A 24676-nucleotide genomic window follows, 5' to 3' on the forward strand; every position below is an offset into this window, starting at 1 on the left:
GGACGCTATATTTTCTTTCTTTTTGTTACGTTTAAAGGAGACGCTAGCGCCTTTATTGGCGCCAGCTGTTCCTCTTTGCGCGACAAACAAAAGCACAAGAAAAAAATAGATTGAGAACAATGCAAAACACACAAGACATTCGAATATTAAAAACATTTGTTAAGTTCGCAGAACGAGCGAACGAAAGCATTTAGAAAAATAGAAAATAACGTTAAATGACAAGCAGAACTTTCGTAAACTAGAAATTGTACTCTATTCTTAGTTCATATCCTGTTCTTCTCATCCCTATTTCCTTGTATTAATTTGTTTGCACCAATTTTAGTTCGCGCTATTCTCAAGTGTAAATTACGAACCGACTATAGCCGCGAAGCGCGCGTCAGATGAGCAGCTCAGTCGCCGATAGCTCGCAACGTAAGTCAGCAGACTGCAGCAACAGGGCAGTCCATACAAACAGTGAAAGCCCTGCGAAGTAATGGTAATCCTAAATGCGCCTTGCGTAACCTTCAACGGCAATCTGTCCGGTCCGTCTTTTCATATTTGAAAGTGTGCCAGCATCACAATGAAGGCTTAACGAAACGTTTTAGAGTGCACTCGAAGGACGTAGAAGTTTCAATGAAACTGCATTACAGGCGAACCTTCAAGTAGTCTTTTAAATGTACAATTGCGATTTATAAAGGAAGCGTATATTCGTTGCAAGCGTGATAAGAGCTGAGCAAATATAAGCGAATATAATGTGTCGTCTCTCCACTAGTCCACTTGCTGTATGTTCTAACTCTTGAACGTGTGTACATTAGCCGGTGAAACGTTCACGCAGTCTTTATGTGACCTGCTTTACAATATGTCTATGTCGAACCAAGGCGTTACGTGTTTTTATATTGATTCACTTTATATGAAAACTGTAAGCCGATATAGAACTCACAGGCTCCGTAATCTTCTACCTTGCACACACACACACACCACACACACCACACACACACACACACACACCACACACACACACACACACCACACACACACACACACACCACACACACACACACACACACACACACACACACACACACACACACACACACACACACACACACACACACACACACACACACACAGCAGGAGGTGTGTGGACCTAGCGAGGAAGGTGGAAATTCCATCGCACCTCTCCCGCAGTTACGCAACTTTACTGTGCCGCCTCTGATTAGGAGAGGGTTTCACGAAGGCGTACTCTTTTCGCATGGGAATGGCAGACACCTCCAGGTGTGACTTTTCCAACAGTGACGAAACGATAGAACACATACTTTGTTTTTGTGAATCGCTTTGTGACCGAACGCAACGTCCTTCGCAATGCGCTGAACAAACTAGACGACATACCGTTTTCGGAAGAGAAAATCCTGGGATCATTGGCTTACGCGTCGAAGGCCAGCAAAGCGACGCGGGCATTGATAGGTATTTTAAAATCGACTAGTTAAGCGATCGCCTGTCGGCGTGTAATGGACACGCGTACATGTATTCTGCTAGTGCCATCTTCCCCTTTCTTTCTTTCTTTCTTTCTTTCTTTCTTTCTTTCTTTCTTTCTTTCTTTCTTTCTTTCTTTCTTTCTTTCTTTCTTTCTTTCTTTCTTTCTTTCTTTCTTTCTTTCTTTCTTTCTTTCTTTTAATTCCTTCCTCCGAGTGTAAGGTATCAAACCGGGCGCGCGTATGTCTGACCTCCCGGCCTTTCCTTTCCTTTTCGTCTCCTGGAAGGTACAGCTGACGCCGCTTATCATTACTTTTTCTCAATGCTTCTACTGGCCCTACAGATTCAAGTCATCCACCTATAGAGCTGGGCTTATGTGCCCCTCCCCTTACCTCAAAGAAAAAGGAAAAGAAACGAAAAGAAGTGGCGCACTATTGTGTAATAACAGTTGTACATGTGTTAGGACTCGGTGATTTGACATGTCCATCGTCGTCGAAAGCCTTAGCCGATCGCTTCCATAGAACGCTTCACTTCTCCGTCAGTCCTCACTGGACGGTGCGCGTCCGAGTTTGATTTCATGTAGCTCACGCACATTTAGCAAGATGCACTGAATCTGAGGGCACCGTGGCTACCGTGGTGTGCTGGTGCGGCAGTAAAATAATTTTTATGCTCGCTCATCTTCTCTCCCTTCTCTCCGTTTTCATCTCCTACACCACAAGGCATTAGCGCTTTGTGACGTATGCGTAAACTGGTAACAAATGGGGGGGGGGGGGTGAACTTCCCGTGGAACTTTTCAATATGGCATGTGTATATATACACGCACACATTCAAGCACACGCATGAACATACATTGGGGGTGTCTGAACACCCCCCCCCCCCCCCATTCCAAATAATCTTTTTCTTTTTTTTTTTGGCTACGCCCCTGGTCTGCATTGAGGTGCCGGCTCTGCTGTCATTCCAATAGAAGTCCTTCAATGTCACGCCACTTACGTGACCACTTGGTCGGCTGCACACTAACAATGCGTACTCCATCCTGAGGAAAGCCCACTCTGCGTTTTTGTTTACTTCGTTGCGCAATACAGAGAGGAAGTGACATGTTTACCTTTTATACAGGTAAGCGTCGCTGCATCCACCGCACAGGTTTTCACTCAAGTGATCACGCACGGTTTCTTCATATACTGTACGACGTGATTTCAGTCGCTCTCACCGCCGTCGCACCCGGAATAATACGACGGCTGGACCGTGGCCCGTGAAGGCTTTCGCGAGGTGCTACCGGCCGCCACTGTGCAACGCTTTCCGAGAATGGCCGGCCGGGCCTTGCGCACATAGTCGCTCGCTGGCGTGAAGGATGTTCGTGTCGTTGAACAACCCGTTTCGCTTCTTCGCACACGCGCCATGCAAGTATAAAGCACGCGACCTCGTGACCGCTGAAGTCTTTCTCGTTGCCTGTCCCCTATTGGCACCATCGCCGCCGCTCGCCTGGAAATACCGTCGAGTACGCCTTCTCGAGGACTCCCAGGAAACGGCGACAGCGCGTGGTTGTTGTGCGCCTGCGCTATAGACGCTATCGGCAGAGTGTACACGCGTCGCTGGCTTAATTGAGGCCGATGGCAGCTCAGGAGCGAAAAATTGACAAAGTTAATTGTCGCTTTACGCTGGGCTCGCGACCTTTTGTGGGATATGTAAAACGCGGCTCGTGTGGTTTTCTTCGCGCTTGAAGAGCCGCGGATGCGCGACACGCGGAAGTGTTTGCAGTACACGGTGCGCTAGTATAGGGCAGGACATGTATAGGGCAGGACATATAGGACACGCTAGTATCAGGACATGTAGCGTGAAGGCAAGATAACCGCTTAATCATTAGGAGTAACAGACTGGATTCCAAGAGAAGGCAAGCGTGCGAGGAGGAGGCAGGAAATTAGGTGGGCAGAAGATGATGAAGTTCGCGTGGAGAACATGGCTGCATCAAGCACAGGGCAGGGTTAATTAATTTGCGAAACACGAGAGAGGTCTTTCCCTTCAGTTGGAGTAGTCAGGCTGATGATGATGAGTATAGCGTTCGTGGTGCTAGGATTAAGAAGGAAGGAAGGAAACAGAAAGAACAAGCAGAAAGGCTAACTATAGACAGAGAGGTTATCCTTACTACCTTAGGCTGGGTGAATGGGGAAAGAGAATATAAAGATAAGAAAAAAGGACGAAAGGAAAAAAGGAATTATGGGGTGAATTCGCTGATGACGCCTGGAAATGTCCCATTAGTCAAATGCGCTCGCACAAGCCCGCCGTCTTTAATAAGAACAAAATTGCCTTCACTATCTTGTGGGCCGACGAACGATGGTAAAGGTGTTCCAATGACAAAGACACGGAAGACTTTCACACACAAACAAGAAAGAAAGGGCTAACTCACAGGACGGTGCTCTATATATCCAGCCACATCAGGTTATACTGAAACGCAGGACTGTCCAAACGAGAATTCCGTTGACACTCTCGTGACCTGTTTTAGCACTCCGTATGGCCCGTGCGTCAATATTTGCCTCCGGGTTAGCTTTCTACGTCGCGTGCTGCTCCCTTTGAACCACCGATTCAATGGGAATTACTGACACTGCATACAAGCATAATACCTTACATCGCTCACTTCCTATTACAGGGGTACGTGGCCGCTGCTCAACAGTCCCAGCTAGATTTCGTTCGTGCAGAAAACGCTGGCTAAACGCCAGTTGTTTTGGCGGCACCAGTGCAAAAGTTCAACGCACTTGGTCGCATGGCAGTTGTACATCGGGGCATAGGCGTAGCTAGGATTTGATTTCGATGGGGGAAGGTGAGGTGTCGAAATCCCCACACCACCCCCAGCCCTCTGCCCTATATAGACCAGAATTTTCATCGCTTGCAAGGGGGCAACCACCTTTGGTCGGGGGCTGCGACTTAAGAAGAACCGACGACCACGATATCACCCGGCGTGCACTTATCGCGTGTTGGCCACCTGTGTTCGCTCGCCATCAGCTGTGACGTAACCAATCCCGCAGCCTCTACGCTGGCCGCGCCGACAATTGATAGTTGGGCTCAGGATTGTATATGCTTATGCTTGTTCTAAATGCGAGCGCGAGAGTCAAATTAATCTGGTCTATATACGCTAGTGATCCGGGGGATTATTTCTATGCAAGGATGAACGAGGGGAAAGCTTTTGAATCGAATCCTTGCATGCCAGCGAAGATAAGCGTAAAGCTGAAGGTGCTTCGAAAGTTCGCTCGCCTGCTGCCCCGATGCTGCCACTGCTTACGTTTCGCATTCCTCACGTTTTAAATCAATGCCCGCAGCAACGCACTGTTGTGTCTTAAAGTGACTGTGTGTATGGCTGTGAATACGCGCCGATCCAATCAGGCGTCGCGGGATTGCGCTCCGCCTCTCTCGCTTGGCTCCTTTGCATACTTAGTTTTTACTGTCCCGTTTTTCTCTGTCCTTGCATCATTGTGACTTTTCGCGGTGTATTCGATGCACGTCTGGGGTAATCGTTACGGGCGCGCTAATCCGCTTTATCCACTAATACACTTTATGCCCGACAGATTAAAGCTCTGATAGTGCGTACAGCGCAGTGATATAGAGCCGGCCCTTATTTGTGCGTTCGGGTTAGGGCCGTTGAACTGCACCTCATTTGCATACAACCTTTCCTAGCTTACGCGGTGCAGTCTAGCAACGTAAAGCCACTGCAGCCCCATTTATATATGTCCTGAGCGTGAAAACACAGCGCGCCGAGACGGGACTACGAAAAGAAGACGGCGCCGTGTATGTGTGCTTTCTTTTCGTTGTCCCGTCTAGGCGCGCTGTTTCTTCACGCTCAGTATGTACCAACTGGCCCGCCTACAATCAGTGTTGCAGTTATTTACGTCCGCTGTCTACCGTTCGCTTATCTTCTTTTCTAGGAAGCAATATTTATTTGTCCGCTACCAACCGTTTTCAAGCTATGTTAGCTTTTCAGTGATCAGCCTTTCCTAAAGTGCAATACAGCAGCATTTTTTTTTCACCAGCTTCATAAATCTGTCTACAGTGATTCTGTTATAACGCTGTGCGCAATGCCGGTGCGTATAACAGTTTATTCGTCTGCGCAGTATGGGTCAAGTTACGTGCCTCATTGCATGCGATAACTTGCCAGCTGCATCTACAAAATTTGAACAATGAAGACCTCGAAAGGTTCTGGGGCATTCTCTGCATAAGCACAACCTTGTTATCATACGTATCGTTAGTTTGCGGGGTTTTACGTGCCTAAAATCACGATATGATTATGAGGCACGTCGTAATGGAGGGCTCCGAAGATCTAGATCATCTGATGTTCTTTAGCGTGCGCTGGCATCCCATAGCATACGGGCCTCTAGCATTTCGCCTGCATCTAAATGCGACCGCAGCAGCCGGGATCGAACCCGCGACTTTCGGGTCAGCAGCCGAGCATCGTAACCATTATATTGCCGCGCCGGATTGCCATTATATGTATCCTAAACAACAAAAACTGATTGATTGATTGATTGATTGATTGATTGATTGATTGATTGATTGATTGATTGATTGATTGATTGATTGATTGAATTGATGATTGATTGATTGATTGATTGATTGATTGATTGATTGATTGATTGATTGATTGATTGATTGATTGATTGATTGAGGAGTTGTACGGTAAACAGAGGGCAGAGTTATTGTCTACGTGGCACAACAGCAGTAGAAACCAGCGGCAAAATGCAGTAAACAAACGAAGAAACTTTTGTACTAATAAATAAAAGATGGCGTACATGTTCTGGCCGACATACGCGGGGCTCCTCCAGCACGACCGCGAGTTCGACCTAACCGCCGACCGCGATGTGTGCATTGCCACATGAGACACGGCGTTGTCAGTCCACGCGATGTCCTACAAAACAGATATGACTGCGCCTTTCAGAGGTCAAATACGCAATTGCTCCTAGGGCCATGCTTGTAACCTGTTGCTGCGGTTTGCCCGGAGTCAAAGGTTGCGACGTCGTAAGCGCGCAAGCTATTGAGACAGATGGGTCAAATCTAACTGTTTCGATTATGTATCCGAGTTGCACAGCGCGTAGCGGCCCGAATACACAGTGACCTGAATAAGGGCACGTAAACCCTTCCTTTTATTCTTTTTTTTTATACGTAGCTGAATATATCAAGGGAGATGTGCCGTCCCATTTATGCAATTGCACTTGTAACGTTGATCTTGTAAAGTGCAACTGGGTAAGGGCATGAGGCTAAGGTTACACTTTTGATCAGTTATAAAGATGTTCAAGATGTTAGTTGAGCTTTCGATGTCTGCATGCCACTTTAAAGAGACTGTCGCGTTTCCCGAGCACTTTTTTTTTACTCTTATGATTGTACATTTTGTGTTGTGTACTTAATTCGTTCTTTCTTTGTCACGCCTTACAATGCTTTGCTTTGAGCCTTTGTTGATTAATCGACATTTTTCTTGTGCTTCTGCTCCGTTTAAACTTACCTGCTAAGTCTTCTGGTTGCGCTTCTTGGTGTGCACAATTTCAGGAAATAAAGACGAACTGTCCTTAAGATCATAAATTCTATCCAGTTTAATTACACGATCGCCTGCCATCATCCGGTCAATTTACGCCTTACTAAACCAAAGTGCCGTGCGCAAATCGCTTATACTTGATATATAAGGAGCATTCGTTACTGGACGTATTCACGCATTCACGTACGTTGGTATGATAAATTTAGCGCCGTTTCCCATGGTGCGCCAAGCAGATGCATGGCCAATTTTTCTTTTTTTTCTTTTAATCTGCAACGCAATCCGGTACCCAGAGGTTTAAATTCTGCACCCGGAATTCTACTGTATCCGAAGTTACTGTAATGGAGTTTACTGTATAAGCGGTGTTTTATCGTAGATTGAGTTATTATAACGGGTGTCTATATAAAGCGGAGCTTTACTATATTCGGAGTTATAATACTGTGCTGGGCCTCATGCTGTACGACTCCTGCGCTCACAGCACGGAGGCCCCACAGCGACCAGACTTGGCATCGAAACGCTAGGGACGAGGAATGTTAAACAGTTGCCAAGTTCTCAAGCAAGCACTTTGAACCACACGGTATACGGTAACCGGCACTAAGTGACAGGCCTTGGCTGTTGCTGTTACGATAGCTAACTACATTGTAAGAAGCTATGCACTCGCGATTTTGTTGCTCATTCATTTACGAGGCGTGAGTCTTGGAGCTGTGCTCAATGGCGGGCTATGGTGACTGGAACTACCGGTTTGGTGACCTTTAGTATGAAGTATAAAGCATAACTAAGAAAAAAAAATGAAGACCAGGAGAGTGAGCTATAGTATTCATGTGCATCTAGCAGTGATGGAAGTGCTGCTCCAATTGCTCCAAACTGCTCCAAAAGAAAAATGCTGCTTCATGCTGCTCCAAAGTGTAATATTTGTTAGTAACTGCTCCGAACCTGCTCCGAAATGGCTTTGGGAAACTGAAAACAATGAACTTTAGCCGTGTGACCATCCGGCGAGACCAAACAAAACCAAAAACAAGCTGTATACTATCATTTTAATATGCTAGTATGCAGCTTGCATACTAGCTGCGATGCTAGTATAGCACATTGACAATGCCGGAAGTATACTGGCACTATATATATCTGACTATAGGCGTGCGCAGGGTTCCCCTTCAGGGGGGCGAAGGTTGGTCGCAGCGCCTCCCTCCCAATTATGTCAGTGTATGGCGCTGACATTGCGCCCCCCCCCCCCCCCCCGTGGTCACAGCGCCCCCTCTCCCTCGTATGTGGGGCTGACTTGTCCCCCCCCCCTCTTAGGTGAATAGGGGGGCGCCGCTCCCCCCCTGCCCCCCCTCCCCCTGTGCGCACGCCTATGTATCTGACAAGCAGACTCTTTTGTTGAAATGTATGTGAGATTAGTTCGACATCATACTGATTACTAACTTCTGCTGTGACGACTTTGATGTGTTACTGATTACATTTACCACTTTAACAGCTTTGACATCACTTGTGCCGCAAGAACCGGCATTTTAAGTGTATAGCTCATTCAGCTGTTTCTTTTTAAATTTTCAGTGCTGGCTATTTTGGTGAAATATGAAACTATCATAATTTTTTGATCTTGTACCTATAATAAACTGCTGCTTTGGCGATAGTTACATGCAATTGGGGCTACTTTTATAATTTTGTGCACAGCTTTATCACTTTTATATTATTTCTGGCACAAGTACTGGTATTTTAAATATATGCAGCTCATCTTACTTGGCGTTCAGTGACCATACATCTGGTTATTTATTTGTTTCTGTATAGCAACATGCAGTGATTACTGTATGTGCAACATGTTTAATAATAAATATTAATATTTATGAGATGTTTAAATGATGTTTTAAACTCCTGGAGTCAGCCGTTTGGAATATTTTGCCATATGCTCCGAAAGACCAATAGCTGCTCCAGACTAGCATTTTTTCTGCTCCAGAATCTGCTCCAAAAAGCAAAGTGTCGCTTCCGTCACTGATCTAGACGCGAAGCAAACAAACAAACAAAAAAAAAGCTCACAGAGTCTCTTATGCCTTCACCTAAGACGACTCGAAGGCGATTGCCATATTATTCTTTTTCTGGTCAGTTGTAATCCTCTCCCGCACCCTCCGAAAGCTCTCTGCACCTAGCGTGGTTTTGCACTGCCTCCAGGACCGGAGCCATTAGCTTTCTGCACTTTACCTGGCTTTTGCACTGCCTCCGTGATCGGCCCACCTTTGACCAAGCGACGATGTCATGTGATGACGTCATCCTTTGAAGACACGTTATGTGACGTCATGATAACGTCATGCAATGACGTCATCACGTGATGATTATTGCATCACTCGTGTTGACGCCGCCGCCGACGGTCAGGTTTCGAGTTTTATGAGGCAACTGAAGCTTTCACCTTAAAAGGGCTCACCCCATGAACCAAATCTTCAGCAGCATGCTTGGCGCTAACTTGCGACAGAAGAAATGGCCAGAATTACGACCCTGTCTCGAAGGTGGCTCTATTGCAATCAAGCAAAGATGTGGCTCACATAAAGGTGATTCAAACCTGTAGATGTATATTTCTTCGTTGTAGAAGTACTTTCGCTTGAGCAAGAACCAATTCCTGACACGTAAGCCATCTCCTATACCACAAGTTAAACTGGGGCAGTGAAGTGAACTCACCCACGAACGTGCCTTTAAGGATCTGACCTGAGATCGGCCTGACAGGCGGAGTGCGGAATTCCACGCGATAAAGAAGGCTCCAGGGTTGTTTTCGAAACCTCGCACACGTCCCCCGCGTAGCACGTGTGTGTCTGTTCTGTAGTTTGCATGACTGCACGTATACGTGCGTTTTGTGCTTCTCATCGTGTTCTCTTCCTTCATAACTCTCTGCTCCACTACCTTTTGTACATAAGTCTCCTCTACATTAGGTGTAGAGGCTTTACTTGTACACGCTGTACGTATTATTGAAGATGATCTCTTACAGGCTTATTCCATTGACATAACGCAACGGGTTACGCTGCGTAGCCTTGACTGAATCGAACTACCGCATTTACTCGAATACTATCAGCACTGGTCAACACTGTATTGTTGGCCAGTTTGGGCCAGATGATGGATGATTTCGGCTAGTTAGCTGATCTTGGCTAAATAACGTCTAGTGTTGGCTAAATGATTGGTAATGTAGGCTTGTGTCCCTAGATTTTTCCCTATTGTAAAAGAGAAAAAAAATCCAGGGACTTTAATGATAACAATAATATCTGGAGTTTTGCGTGCAAAGAACCGCGATACAGGTTATGAGGCACGCGTAGTGAAGGGAAAATGGCGTCAAAAAGGAAAATGGCGTCAGCGCGAGGCGAACTGACTGCGTAGACAACGTTGTCAGGCAACGGCGTAAGGCGCGCGCTTCGTAAAGCGTGTCCGAGAGAGGTTGGTCACGCGTTCTAACAGGCCTGTCCTGCCGGTGGTGATCCGTCATTCTTGACGCGGAGGAAACAGTGCGCTATATAATCTTTCCACTCTCCCGCGACCAACCCAGTCCGCAAACACTGTCTCTTAAAATGTTCTAGTATCGTTGTTATCTTCGCCTTCGGCCAACCCCGTGTATCCTGTGGGGAGAACACGCCTCTTTTCTGTCTCACTTTTTTTTTTGTACTGGAGCTTTCGGAGAGCAACGCGAAATTCCTGCTGCTTACTGGGTCACCTTAAAGTGAATTGGGGCAGCTGCGTTCGCGGAAGCTTGTCACGGGACTATAGGGTTGCGTTCACCTTTTGCGACTGGGCTGCACCCCTGATGGTGACGCCCAAATGTATACACAGGTTGAGCGCATTCGCAGCGAAAACAGCAGAACGACGCGGTCAATTTCCAACTTGTATACCCGAGACCCTTAATTAATAATAATAATTGTTTTGTTTTTACGCCTGGAAACAACGATAAGATTATCAAGGTCCTGACGCCGTAGTGGAAGGGCTACAGAAATTTTCTGCCACCTGGGGCTCTTTAAGGTGCGCCTAAATCTAAGTATACGGGCCTCTAGCATTTCCGGCTGCAGCGACCGCGGGATTCGATCCCGCGACTTTCGGGTCAGCAGTCGGGCGCCATGACCATGAGATCACCGTGGAAAGTCTTAATTAGACAACATAGGCGTGCCGAGGGTTCTCCATTCTTCGGGGGGGGGGGGGGGGCGAAGTGGGCTAAGTTTCATGGCAGCGCCTCCCCTCCCCCCACCTCTTCCCAACCCCCTCCCACTGTGGCCTGTGGACAACAATGAAAATGACACTGAACAAACCATTTTGGCCAAATGACAATACAGTGTGCCTTGAGTACCGTAGAAAACATTCTAATTCGGACCCTGTGAACGGCGTGTCTGCCGTCGTCGCATTAATTCCTCATTTGCACCCATAATTGACTCTGCTGCGATAGTAAGCTGTCTGCGCCAATTGGGGCTGCATATGCTCTCCCGTTCTTCGAGGTTAACGTTGTTTAGCTCGTCAAGGACATTTCGGCCTGCAATCAAGTCGCATCAGCCGCGCACTTCTTTCGGAACCGGTTACGTTAGATCGCCGTGATAGTTAATCGCTTCCCCAGCTTTTCTTCATCCGGTGGACGCCTTACGTGTCATTAGCGAGAATAGTCAAGAAAAAGGTCCTCGCATATACAGCGCCTTTCATCTACAGTGACGTCATTGAGGTTAGGCCGTCCGCTTACGTACCGCCATACATTTGGTCTCGTTGCCTTGAGAGCGCCATAAACCCCTACGCGGTGTTTAATCTCCGACCAAACTATTGCCAACAAAACAAAACAAGAGAGCACGCCGCGTAGGGTTAATCGTGCTCGGCGTAGTATATCGACCAACTAGCGTGGTGCGCGCGTGCGTGGACGTTTGGCAAGTTTGCATTGTCGTGATTGGTTCAGTGAACACGGCACTGTGTGTTCTTCCTGTCTAGCAGTGATTACCCTTTGATTAAAAGAAAATCTACCAGATGGCCGGCCTGTCGGATAGATATAGACGTGTGGAACGGTGGCGCAGCCTAAATTTTAATTGTCGTTCTTTGTTGTTGTTGTTGTTGTTGTTGTTGTTGACAGGCGTTGAAATGAGGCTGAGGTCAGCGGAGAAGGGACGGATAGTCATGCAGGATGAGAAGTGCCTTTTATTAAAAGTGATGAAATAAAACCATAGTCAAGTCGGAATTCCAACATTGTATAATTTATGGCTGCGATGAGCATGTAACATGTGCGTAGCTGTTATTATAATGGCTGGAATAAGAGCGATACCTGTTTTAGATGTCAGAACCGAGTTAGTATGGATAGGTAGTGTTATAACATATGTTTCACGCAAAGCGGCTCTACCAATATCATGACACCACAGACAACTTATATTTTTTTTTTTTAACTAACCAACGTGTGTAGATCCTGTGTACTTTTGGAGCATAGAGGGTCTTGTGGTTTCCGCGACAACACCGCGCGGAAACTGCCACCTGCTCTCAGTACCGGTGTTTCAAGGATGATTTGAGCCGAACTCCGTTATTAACCTGTCAGATATAAAATTCTGGCGAAGCCAACGTAATGATTACGAACTATCGCGGATGGCTGTCGGAAGAAAATCCTTGAGCGTTACCCAATATAGTTACGTTTCACTCGACGAAGTATAAGCATGGCGATGACAACAGCAACGACAAGGATAATCATGATAAGAACGATAACGATGAAAGCTTGGAAGAGGGACGACGGCTCACGTGTGACGTATGTAGTTTCAGGTCCTTTCGCTTCGATGAGATAGCGTGTATGCGGGACATCCATATGCCTTCGTTGAGGTTGTCTACGCGACAATTGCAATGGGTTGACTCCGGAGACGGTGTAATCAAAGGCGTCGGTAACCGGTGCTGACACAATTGCAGCACGTATGTTCTTGCGATGCGATGATTACAAAGCGACAAGGACGCCAAGAATGATCAAATGAGCGTGGTGTTTATCACGCGCATTGCTTGTCTAACTGTATAGTCGTTATCCTGTTGTGTTACTGATTGACAACATAAAGCGATGCGTAGTAGCCACTGAGGCATACACACATATAGATTATGTAGACAGAGTCAAATCACAATGTCGCAATCGGTACGTAGATAAAGCTCACAAGTTGGTAGGCATGCAGCAGTAGTGGGTCATAAGGCTGTTATAGTTCACTCGTGACCACGTGAGGGGTAGAAAGTTAGGTATGTGTGGATGTCGGTGGAGATCCACCCACTGATGACATGGACGTAACGCTATCAAATCATTTTCGTTCAGGTGTACCATGAAAGCTTGAGTTTGCGGAGACTCTTTCTTTTAACGCTTTAAACATCACGATGATAAACACGGTGGGACGGATGCCACAAAGATTGGCTAACGTAAAGGGATAGTTGCTGTGGTTGCAAACAAAGGTGTGACGGCGATCCTAGCCACAAACAAAACACACTCGTATAAAGAGCCACTTGTACGAGCATGCCCGGCCACGATGACCTTGGGACTGACCATGCGTTGGCTGGCGCCCAACTTGTCCCGGAGCCACGCCGCATATTTTGGTAGACTCTTTCATATATGTGTTTTCGATTGTAACCTCTCAACTCTCGAATTGGCCGCCGAAGGGGTGCATGCGGTTGTGACCAGCTATTAATCAAGCACGCATAGCCAACGCTTTCCTATGCTTTCTTTTTTGTTCTATAATATCAGGCTCATGAAACTTGTATATTCTTTTCATTTCGTACTCGCCTTCCATGTAGGTGGCACGGTATTCTCGTCACGCGTGAGACATTTTCAGAACGGATAATCTTTGTCGATAACGCTACTTGCACATTTGATCTATGAGGTTAATCAGCAGATAAGTTATCGCTTAATGAATTAAACAAGTGCGAATTCTTTTGAAAGACTGTTTTCGTTCGCTCGAACTTTTCTGCTAGCACTCGTGTCACCTACCGTAAACCCCATTCTCTGCGCAACGGCCAACTTCAATGGTTACTGTGCCTTATGTAGAAGCGTTCGTCGCCGCCACGCTACGGTCACTTCGCACCTTTCACTAAACAAAGACGCCCCCATAGTAACCGGCCTTGGGCTGACAGCCGACTGCTGTCGCATTCTTCCGCTTGCCACTTCCGGTGTATAGGCCTCCGTCGTGCCTAGTACCAACTCGGCCGCATATGTTTCGTGTTTTTTATTCGCCATGCGATAGTCAGGACCACACTCAAGCGAACGCTGAAAAATATTTTCTAATGAATTAGCCCTATCCATGCGTCATGGTAAGTTATTCCCCGCGTGCTTCGATTTATCTATGCGGCCAGTGAAGCCTGCTTGTTTTGGCGTTCGCTACGTTCAAGGCCGGCGTCGTCAGTTATCATTGCCACACACCTTGCTTCCGTGGCGGAACTTATTCGTCGTATCTAAAGCAGGGGTGTGGCCACTACGAAATAAGTTATTGCACCCTTGAGAGAGAATCGTATCATCGAGATATTAATTTTAACGCAGCCATGAAGCACTCGCGTGGATATCCTCAAAACGGTTGTCACCAGCTATCTGCTCCGGCGCCAAGCGTTAGACAACCATGCGAATGTCTTAATGACTTGTGCGCCCTGGCATCAATGCGAATATCTTAAATATAGGCTGACCCATAGGCGCGTACGAAGCGGTCATTCCAAGTTCGTGCTGTCAGAAAGCCCGGGGCTTATTCAAAAGGAAAGCCTTCAATGCCTTCAATGTAGCCACTAATTTCTGTCTCCAGACATGACATTACATTGCGTCGTGTACTAATAGTCTGTCCGCCAGATACGGGATCGCGGGACGGCATATTTTTGTTAATGCATAAATGCCAGAAGAACAGTAAGGGAAAGTGAGAGGTCGTCGGTCTGTACTTATAATGTGTTTATAATTGTTTTAAGTAATTAGAAATATAAGTAATGGTGCACGAAGAGGCAGGAAATTTAGCGCAGGTGAGAGTCCATATGATGCACACCAAGCATCGTGGCTAAAATGTAAGCCCATATAGCAATAACATACGGAGTCCAACGCACAGCTTCCGTATTACGCATCCAGTGCATTGCCGTGAAGATGTGGCGGCTACTGCCTCTCTTCTTGTCAACATTGTTAATTAAGTAGTTACGAAACAGTATGCTGCGAAAGCATAGCAAACTGCGCGAAAAATAGGTGATAGTGACTAACGTAGAATTTATAACGGGAACAATTCTTCATCATCATGGTCGCTCAAAAGTTAAGTATACGACCTTTTTCTGATAAAAACAATCGCCTTTATTAATATTTTTCGCGCGTGTGATCCACCGGAGTACTGCTGCGACAGAAGTAGCAAGAATGAAGTTTATTCGCTGTACTGAGGAAACCCTGCGTGCAGGTTCGTTATCCGGTTATAACGGCCGCAATATAAATCTGTCCGTGTACAAAAAACATTTGTTCGCGTAATTTTCACCTCGTGTCCGTTAAATCACAATGCAGACAAACAAATCGCCAGGTATTCAATGAAATAACTACGTCAAATCTAATTGTGCACACATTTTAAGGAGGTACGGGCGCAGTCATCTAAAGGACCAGGAGAAGGAGTATGCGCTTGCTTTCTATTTCCTTTCTCCATTTATAATATCTGGTGTTTTTCGTGCCGTTAGCACGATATGACTATGAGGGACGCCGTAGTGGAGGGCTTCGGAAATTTCGAACCATCTGGGGTTCTTTAGTGTGCACTGACATCGCACAGTATACACCGGCCTCTAGCATTTCGCCTCCATCGATTTTTCTCCATTTATACTTGTGATTGAGTAATAAAAGATAACAACTATAACTGATGCAGCGCACGTAACACATTGAGATTATGTTCTAGATGGTTCGTGAGTACTTCTAATAAATTTGAAGTCAGATAATAAGACTACTAAGAGACAGCTAGACACGCGGAGAAAAGGATACAGGGCGTTTAGCCAATAGTTAAATTAATTAATACGCGAGAAAAACGTGGTAAGTTTGGCATCGCTCACCTGCAGCTGAAGCTCCGGACGCCGATGCGAGACGAGTAAAGTTTTTTCTCCTCCAATTCCGGCGGAAACGTTTTCTTCTCTTTTCTTCTCCTCGTCCTCTCCGACAAAACCTTGGCACAGATGTATGCGGCGGCAATATCTTCGCTGTACAGCCGAACGACGCAGCGTGAGGCACTGCTAACGCAGGGTGGTCGAGCGAGACGCTCACTCTTTATTATTTTTTTTTTCGGAATCCCTACGCGACTCCGCGCGTGCACCTTCGTAAGAGATGTAACGCAACACCGTGAATCGCGCGCTTCTTTAGTAAAACTTTTGTCATTCGCCGGTGCGACCGCGTTCCTTCAGCGCCTGCGCGGAGAGCGGCTCCCGTAGCACATCAAGCCAGGCGGCCCTCGCATGCGCGTACAACCAAACACAGCGGGAATGTACAGTATCGAGGCGTCGATCCTTCTGCGGCCTTGTAACGGGGCGTCGAGTCCCACACACTCACGCAGAAACGTCGTCGTTGTCTAAGAATCGCAGCATCCGATCTTCCGACGACAGTGTTCGGCGAATGGGACGCGGCCCTCTTGTGAGGTCTTCTTCGCGGGGCGTACTGGGAGACTTGTAGAGGAGTGTGTCGCGAAGCGTCGACGGTCTGCGACCGTGGGGCTGGTCGGCAGACACCTCCTAACCTCGGCCGACGTTTCTGGCTGACTCTTCGCTGCCAAAGCGGCGCTGGCGAGGATAAGGAGAGAATTGATGTAACGACAAAAAAACGCAACTCCCGGTGTAAGGAAAGAGTGGGGGGATGAGAAGGAGGGAGGCGTGAGCTGCCGCAGAGGCAGAGAGAAGAAAAGAAGGGCTGCCAGCGCCTTTGACTGTCTCGATTTTCGAGGATACAAGAGGGAGAGTGGAGCCGCATATGAAATGAACGCGCGCGGAGGGTCTGCGTGGCAGCACATAGGAAGGTAAGGTGAGAATCGAGAGGGAGCCATTCGAGGCAAGGGGAGCGGACGGCTATATAGGCTTGTGGCGTGTGTTAGACAGAACGATGAAGAAGGAAGTGAATAAGCATCAAATGTCCCCTTACCTCTTTGCTTGTCGGCAAGCATCTTGGCTTTCCTCTTTAACCTATAGAGCCGTGTCTGCGTTTACTCTCTCTTTTGTTTGGGATTTCCGGGGCGGCGGCTGTCAGTCAGTGTGAGTGGCCCGTTCTGGAAGCTACAGCACGGCGTTGTTTTTCCGGTTGTGGCGCTTCGCTTTTCGGTGTCATACCGCGTTGGCTGCACAACGATCTGTCAGGCTTGATAGCGTCGATAATAAACTTTCGCTCTTCTTAACATTTTTTTTTTACATTGCGCACTAGTCGCGTAGGGTAGCACTGCGGTTTCTCTTCAGTATGTAGGAAGGAAAGTTCTCGCTTATTGACGTATTCAGGGAACTTGTGTTTCACGGAAAGGAAGCGGGAACTGTTTTGGCCTCCCGTCGCCTCTCCGAGATGTCTCTTGGAGTACTTAAAAGCTTTTTTTGTATTGTTTTGTTTTGCTTAGTCGGTGCAGCGCCTGACATGAAAAGGAATCCGTTACTTTGTGAAGGCATCGTGCGCGTCCCCTTTGTATATGGTCTCTAGATCATGCTCGATCTCACGCACATTTTGATCAGTTTTTCGAGTCGAACCTGTTTATTTAATCAGGAGTTTCGTTTTTAATTCCGTCTTACTACAGTACAGATGCAAACACAGCGAGGCGTGCAGATCCGGTCGCCGCGTCCTCTTCTTAACGTGAACACGTTTGTCTCCTTGAAAACGCGATCGACCATGCCAAGGATCTTTGGGGCGCCTTCTTGGAATGATAAGTTGTTGAGCTCTTAAACTTGCGATGAAAGATTGCGCGCATCTACAAACGGCATTGCCTCTGGTTGGTTAGGTTAGTGGAGAGGTGCGTTTCGAGGAAGCGCATAGGCGTACTTCGCCTCATTTTTTTCCGGCTTACGCCATTACAGCAGGGAAGAACTAAAACACGCATATACCTCCAAGCTCCCCTCCAAACTATCATGTAACTCTTTTGTAACTCTTTATTATATATATAAAGCTTCTTTTCACCTGTGCGTCAAACACTTTGCTTTTGCTATATATATATATATATATATATATATATATATATATATATATATATATATATATATATATATATATATATATATATATATATATATATATATATATATATACTTAAAGAGTCCTTACAGGCCTCGTTAGAGGCATTGGGTAAGGGGGGCATCACAAAAAATAAATGACCACACATAATGAATACATGTCATACAGGATGAAATGGCTCAAAGCACACATATCCCTTTTTAAACACATTGAAATATTGGCTAACAATAATTGTAGAGGCGAAAAGAGAAAAGGAGTAGTTCAACGCTATAAATAATTAATACAATTTAGCGAGAACATGAACTGATACATTTCGTACACGCGCAGGTAATGCACAGTAAGAAAACATACGAGCACAATGAATGAGCAAAAGGAAATTACGAACTCATAGATAAGAGAGCTAATAAAAACACACACAACGACAAAAAAAAGAAGGCGTTATACATTTTGTTGACGCTATGCGGAGGAATGTGAAATGATGAGTTGACGAAATTTATCGGGATTTTTTTTTCGGACACAGTGGAATCAGGAAGTGCATTCCACAGCCGAATGGCACGAGGAAGCGCCGACGAATTGAATAGTGCTTCCGTACGTGCGAGTGAAACTGAGGTGATTACGTAATCTGCGAGATGTCCAAGATGAAACTTCAAGCCGCAAGGAAGATTTTTTACCAGCATAGACGTATTTGTGAAACAATGACAAGATTGCAAAGTCCTGACGAGTACTGAGGACGAGTACAGGCCTCGTGAGAGGCATATATATATATATATATATATATATATATATATATATATATATATATATATATATAATTCGTCGTATATATATATATATATATATATATATGTTCATGATGAAAAAAATGGCAGATAATGTACAAGCTCAGGGGTCTGTTTATTTGATTAAGTCATTTATACGGCTGTAAATACTATCGGCCGAAAGCTGAATCGCTGATGTGTGCTAGTTGTACCAAGTAGTTAAACGATAGCTTGGAGCTTTAATTTATGAGCACCTTAAGGAAGCCCAGATGGTTCAAAATAATTCGGTGTCGTCGCCCACTACGGCGTGTCTCATAATCGTATCGTTTTGGCATGCAAAGCATGATAATTACATTATAAATCATGATTATCGTCATCAAGAAGACGCCATAGTTATGGCACCCGTTAAGGCGACCACAAAGTAGTCTGGGTGCACATGTTTTCACCGCGTTGTTATATTGTCCCCACGCGCTGCCTAACACAGACAACAGGGCTCTCTGAAGTACTCCTTAATTGAAATGCGCTGGCACGATCAAAGGGCAATAGGAAGAACCAGATAGGCGCGGCGCGTTGACTTCTGCGCTGAACGTGCCCGCCTTGTGCATGTTATTAAGCGAACCTCATTTGCGTTCCGTACACGTTCCGTTGTTTGTTGTTTCAATTACCGTCCACCTATGATTACTTAGTGTGCGACCAGAGCCGAACTTACGCCATAGTCCTGACACCTTTTGTTCCCAGCAGGGGCGTATAGCCAGAAATTTTTTTCGGGGGGGGGGGGGGGGGGAGGGGTTCAACCATACTTTATGTATGTTCGTGCGTGCGTTTATATGTGTGCGTGCATATATACGCAAGCAAAATTGAAAAATTTTGGGGGGGGGGGGGGGCTTGAATCCCCCCTACCTCCCCTTGGCTACGCCCCTGGTTCCCAGAAACTTGTCGACGAATCCGTTGTTACTTGTTCGTCTGCAATCAAAACTGATCGGCCCCTTACTATAGGACAGAAACTTTTGCCAGCCTCTAAGGAGTAACTAGAAGGGCAATGTAAAATCAATAGAAAGTTAGAAGAGGGAAACGAGAAGGGTGTAAAGTAATCAGACGCTTTTAATGAGCTTTGCCTACGTAACTTTTGCACTGCGCTTAACAACAGTAAGTTGGCAGGAGTGCATAGGGGTCCATAATAAGGTCACCCACATTGTATTGAACAGAGTGCCACTCGTATTCGAGTGTTAGCAGTAGGTCTAGAGAATTTCACAGTCTTTCAATCAATAGGAAAGCAATGCGATCGCAATATAATACGGTTACAGGCACCTACAGGATGTAGTACTACTCTATTTTTGAGAAATTCATATTCTTGTAACGTATTGCTGAACCAAGGCTTCGTTGTTTGTGAGCTTAAACGCGCCGTCAAGCAATGATATAAGTACAGACGAAATAGAAAAGCTTTGCATATCAGCGACAAAATGGTGTAATATCTTTGGTCTGGCAATGTTACACGCCTTCCAATTTCCATTGAATAATAACCCCTATTTACATTTAAAATCGTGTGTGTCAAGGAGGAAAGCGACTCAGACTACGTGCCCCATCGTTGTGGACGTCCGCTACAATCGGCACACACTATGCGGCATACTATAGGCTGGAGGCGTATGTCACAGGACCTTGATTTCATCTCTGCTACCGGAAAGCAAGTAACTATTTCGCCGGATTGCTGTAGTTACGTTAACTAAACTAAGGACTGGTATCTTTATTTAGCAACTACAACACGTTGTCTCTTTTTTAGCAGCAAAAACGACAGCAAAGAAAAAAAAAGAGAAGAGATACGTGTGCGAGTTGTCGAAAGCACCTCGTGACTTACGATCGATTCCTGGCGTAAAATGTATTCATTTCAACGTGTTCGGGCACGCAGTTTCATTGGCAGCAAACCAATTTCAAAAGCAAGGACGTTCTTTCCAGGATGGAACATTCGCGCTCGTATACTTGAAACAAACGAAGGGGCCGACGGCATTCGATGCCAGACACCGGACGAGCCGTTCTCGGGTAGTTCTATTTGCTTTCGCGCTGCATGATATGACCCGAGTTCTCACATTCCTCTGACCACAGTATCCGCAATACGAGAGGCCACTGGCTTGACGGGCGTCCGCGCGCGTGCAGATTCCAGTGCCCGGAGACTGGCACTATAGGTGGCGGAATCTTGTACGTGTTCAGCTTTTGTTCGGTTTTTCGAACATTCGTTCGGCCGGTTTCTGCTCGTGCGGTTGGCCACGAGTCGGCTGTGTCCGCCTTCTGGTTAATCGCGGGAGCAGAAACTGAACGAAGACCGCACGTTTGTAAGGTTCTGCCTTAGGAATGAGGACAAGAAAAAAATGGAGGGAGGAAGGGAGGAAGGGGGAGTTATTTTCTACCCCCCCCCCCCCAATGCGTATAGTAAAACCCTAATATCAACGCCTTTAAGAAGTGCCTCTTACGGATTCCAACCAACACATAAGTTCAGGAGAAAATGGATGCTTCAAGTGATGAGAAGTCGTTGAACAAGAAACGTCGCTGGGGCCAGAGGCCTAGAGGGAGGGGGGGGAGGAGGGAGGTGTTACCAAGCCGTCGAAGAAAGGAGGAGGAGGGGGCTGAAGAGGATGTCATGCTGGACTAATGGGGCGTTGAGTGAGCTACACAGTTGTGATCAAAATTTGGAAGTTTGTTTACACAACGATCATTTCAGCACTATCTAACAACATGTCTGAAGCAAAATGCAGCCCCTAATTAGGGCTGCTAGGATATGTGGCTCGGAGGAGAAGAAGGGGGCGAGCCCTTCCTCTCCCCCCCCCCCTTTTTTTTTTTGCTGATGCTTATAGCTGGCACCAACGTCCCGACAAGTCTTCTTGTCAGACCCTTGACTACAGCGACAGTTCTTGTTCAACGATTTACATTCATTGCTGCATGGAAGCACGAATTTTCGAATGCCACAGATTCTTCAGTGACGTTTCAATACAGTAGCTCACAGGACTGCTTCGCAATGTTGCATGATTAAACAACGTGAAAGAAACCATGACAAGTAGAGACAAACGTGTCCGCCTCTTCTTGTGTCATCTCCTCTCGGGCTACAAATTAATCACAAAGGGGATGTTCGTGAGGACCTCTCAGTTTTGGCAGTCTTATGAATGTCTCGTATAGGCTTGTCGAAGGGCAATTTAATGCTTCTTTTTTAATATGAGAAGCATGGCACCTTAAGTGATCGCGTCTTTCATTGCTTTGAGAACTCTGCTGGTTGCAGGTTTAACTGTTCTTATTTTTATATAATCATGTGTGTCTCTCGGCCTCCTATTCTTCGATAACGAATGTCTTAAAAAAATATTCCTATTCGAGGGTGTCCGGCGCAGGCAACCGCGGAAAGTGTGGCACCCTCCGTGCGCATGCACGGCCTTCAGCTCCACAAAAATGCTCTGTCCGCCACAAGGGTATGTCGACGCTTCATCCAAGGCCTCTCGAGCAGCTTCTTCCGTGCCATTCACTGAAACGGGGCGGCACATGTGGCGCAATGCATGCGAGCGCTGGGCACGCGGGCGTCACGCAAGCGCTAGCTATCGCACGCTCGAACGCAGGCTCAAAAACTGTCGTGAGCTTTTGAAACCGTCTCCTCGCGTGAGCTGTGAACCAGTGAAGCGGTGACGAGACGCCGGCGAGGGTTGACATCTGTACACGACTACCTTGGCATTGAAATGTGGCGCGCTATAGGGCGAACGCGCGTATTCGATCATTCTTCCAGCCGACTTAAACCTGGCACACTACCGCGGTGTTTTCTTTTCCCTGTTTCGTATCGGGGAACGAGTTTAGAAGGTCCTTCGCTGTCACGAAGCTTTTATGCTCACGCGCACCCACTTTCTCGCTTTTGTTGCGTCGAACGAGCGGACATTTAGCTGCCAGAAAAAGAAAAAAAAAAACGGTGATTTAAGCTCGAGTGGAACTTGAGTAGTCCGCGCTGTTTGATCTGGTGCCAAGTAAATCCATGAAAGTGGCTATTGAGCAACCCGCTTGAGACGTCCCGCCAATCATATCTGCGTCTATTTCATCATGAGACAGGTGCGTCGGGCAGGCACTTCGCAGCACATACAAACGCATGATTTTTCATGCGTTTTGGATCTAGCAGGACAAGTCGATGTACTGCTCTTCGATTTCAGCAAAGCATTTGATAGAGTGCCTCATGGGAAGTTGTTGTACAAGCTGCAGCAAATAGGGCTACCAAGGTTTATTATCCAGTGGATAGCTGCTTACCTCTCTAATCGTGTGCAGTTTGTTGCAATAAAAAACTCCGAGCCAGCAGTGCTCCATGTCAGCTCTGGTGTTCCCCCAAGGAAGTGTCCTCGGTCCGCTATTATTTCTAATCTATGTGAATGACTTGGTCGATGTTGTGCCCCAGGATGTAGGCATTAGATTATTTGCAGACGACTGTATTTTGTTCAAAAATATATCCTCTACAGCCGATCAAAACGTTTTACAGACAGCGCTAATGGCAATAGATAATTGGTGTAGTAGGTGGGATATGGTGCTGAATTCTGAGAAAACTGTCCTGCTACGCATTACGAGGAAGAAACAGCCCGTCATCTTCCCCTACATTCTTCATGACTGTCCAGTGTTACAAGTAGATAAATATAAATATTTAGGCATTACTCTCAGCTGCAACCTTACATGAACACCACACATAACAGATGTTTGCACAAAAGCGATCTGTAAATTATGGTTTTTAAAAAGAAAATTAAAACATGCTCCCTCAAGCGCAAAGCTTTTGGCATATAAAACTTTCATTTTATCTAAGCTCGAATATGCTGCAGTCATATGGGATCCTTTTGCAAAAAAGGACATTATGCTTCTAGAAAAAGTGCAACGTAAGGCGTTCAGATTTATTTTTAACAAGTACAGAAGACTCGACTCACCTAGTACATTAATGCAGTTACACAAAATTCCTTTGTTAGAATCAAGAAGAAAGTTGAGCCGTTTAACGTTTTCACATAAAATTATGCCAGGAAAAGTTACAATAAATGTACCATGTTGTGCCCAACCAGCTACTGCTAGGACAACCCGTCGTAAACATGACCGATCATTGGCGCCCATATTTGCACGAACTAATGCTTACAAACATAGTTACTTTCCTAGAACAGTCACAGATTGGAATTCACTGCCTCAGGAGATTTTCACCGCTGAAAATTTTGCTACGTCACTGGAAAATTATCTTTTTGGTGTCTAGCGTTCCCATATATTGTAATCTTGTTTTCTTTCACAGACGCGATGCCTCTTTTAGCGTACTGATCATTGTGTTTCTTTTTTTTGTTTGCAACAAAGTCATGTATTCTTATTTTTTGCTGTAACAATTCACTTGATGTTTTCTTTTGCCACTCCTGCTTGGACCAGAATGTTGGTCCGCAGTATGTTTAAATAAATAAAAAATAAATAAAATAAATAAATAAGCGCGCGGAATAACCGAGGTGTTATTCCTACTGGAGAAAACGTGGTATTTCTCTCTACTTGTGAACTTGGAGCGATGGCACAGGGGCTACGTATGTTCCGCAGCCAAGTAAAAGGTCGCGGGTTCAATTCTCGGCCGTTGTAGCTACATTTCTGGGGAGGGGAGGGGCAAAATGTTATTTATTGTTTCTTCTGAAAACGGCCCCTGTACTTACAGGCGCCTTTTCAAGCACGCTAGGTTGCTAACAGTTGTTCAGAGCACTCCATTAAGGCGTCTTTCATAAACATAGTGCTTCTTTGTGACGTTGAACTCAGTCAGTCAGTCAATAAATAAATAATAAATAAATAAATAAATAAATAAATAAATAAATAAATAAATAACATCTCGACGAG

At 46.0% G+C, this 24676-nt stretch overlaps 1 protein-coding gene across 1 annotated transcript in view; it reads right to left on the reverse strand.

Moving 5' to 3' along the window:
- The window catches only part of LOC119396815 (solute carrier organic anion transporter family member 74D), a 66655-nt gene extending 50038 nt beyond the window's left edge, over positions 1–16617 (reverse strand). The window contains exon 1 of the mRNA XM_037664150.2: positions 15941–16617. The gene's annotated coding sequence lies outside the window, so the exon portion shown is untranslated. The remainder of the gene's footprint in view (positions 1–15940) is intronic.
- Between the last annotated feature and the right edge of the window lie 8059 nt (positions 16618–24676).

This window comes from Rhipicephalus sanguineus, chromosome 6, assembly GCF_013339695.2.
Source record: "Rhipicephalus sanguineus isolate Rsan-2018 chromosome 6, BIME_Rsan_1.4, whole genome shotgun sequence".
Taxonomy (NCBI): Eukaryota; Metazoa; Arthropoda; class Arachnida; order Ixodida; family Ixodidae; genus Rhipicephalus; species Rhipicephalus sanguineus.